This window comes from Ictidomys tridecemlineatus, chromosome X (genome assembly GCF_052094955.1).
Source record: "Ictidomys tridecemlineatus isolate mIctTri1 chromosome X, mIctTri1.hap1, whole genome shotgun sequence".
In the NCBI taxonomy this organism is placed as follows: Eukaryota; Metazoa; Chordata; class Mammalia; order Rodentia; family Sciuridae; genus Ictidomys; species Ictidomys tridecemlineatus.
Window position 1 is genome coordinate 104,826,344 of NC_135493.1, and position 1,364 is coordinate 104,827,707.

The 1,364-nt window shown below is 35.0% G+C and overlaps 1 pseudogene; it reads right to left on the reverse strand.

Annotated features, from left to right (window-relative positions):
• Positions 1-673: 673 nt before the first annotated feature.
• LOC101956467 (AP-4 complex subunit sigma-1 pseudogene) lies at positions 674-1,122 on the reverse strand (annotated as a pseudogene).
• Positions 1,123-1,364: the final 242 nt, after the last annotated feature.

Consider the following 1,364-nt stretch of genomic DNA (forward strand, 5'->3'; position numbering starts at 1 on the left):
ATCTAGGCAAACCCATTCCATATGAACTTTAGAATCAGTTTGCTGGATTTTGCAACAATGAGTCTTTCTATTTATGTACATAAAGCATGTCTCATTTAACTACTGCTTTCATATTTTTTATCCTAGTTGTATAGATTTCCTTGTGGATATTATATATATAATTAAGTATTCTATTTGGGGGGATGCTAATGTAAATAGTAATGTATATTTTATTACACATTGCATTTGTTCATTGTCAGTGTGTAGGAAAGCAATTTGATTATGTATATTATCCTTATATCCTGCAACCATGCTATAATCAATTTTTTAAGTCAACTTAGAAATTTTATTGGCTAATAGACAACTGTCATACATTCTTTTTACCACCATCGCACTATTCCTGAATTTAATTTGCAAAGGGAAGCAGAGACCAAAGAGGATTTCTTAGGTATACAACAAAATTTGAAGAAGTGGGAAAAAATATAGTTACTGAAAATAAAACTTGCTTCAGTTAAGAGAGGATTTTTCTTTGTACATATTTTAAAATAGCTTTATTTTCCATTTAGGAACTGTGGAAAATACCTATTTATATTGTTTGGAAGGGTACCCCATTTCATAATAGGTAGTCTTCCAGATTCTTTTCAAATGGTCTTCACGTTTCCTATGAATTGATGCTATCTGGCAGAGCCTTCTATCAGCTTTCTGACATCTAATCAAGAATTTGTGGAGGGGCAAGAATTCTTGCCCGATTAGTTTCCACAATGCAACCATTTAACACCATCTCCTCCAAAATGATGTGTACTTTTTCCAAATTAAACATTATATCAAGTTCACTCACTCGGCTGAAGTACTCGTCTAAAACTTCCACAAAATTGTGGATGAATTCATAAATAGCCATCTCATTCTCAGTGTCATTAACTCCAACCACAATGAAGAGAGCTGCATTTTCTGGATATATCAGCTTAAAATCCTTATATTCAATGAAAGAATATTGTTCATTGGATCGAGAGAGACAGCTCTTTATGACTTCTGTTTCCAGAAGTGTAGGCTTATTAATCTCCACATGCTCATAGTACTTAGAAAGTCAGGTCTGGCCTGTTTATTCACCATAAGGAAAAATTTTATCATTTTTTTCCTGGCCAGTGTTTTTCTAAATACAGTTTAAAAGTTATAGCAAGGGATGGCTGTCATTGGAACCTGTGCAGCTAGGGGGATGATGGTCCTGCGATGGGCTTCCTAGAGTCCCCCTCTCCCTTTCCCCCTGAAGCTTGTTCCCCAACCCTCACTAGCTACGCGGTCCAGGCTTCCTTGGGGCAGCCATTTTGGCTTTTAGTCTATAATTAATTATTAATTCCAGAGATTTTGTAATTCTTTTGTATTTTCCA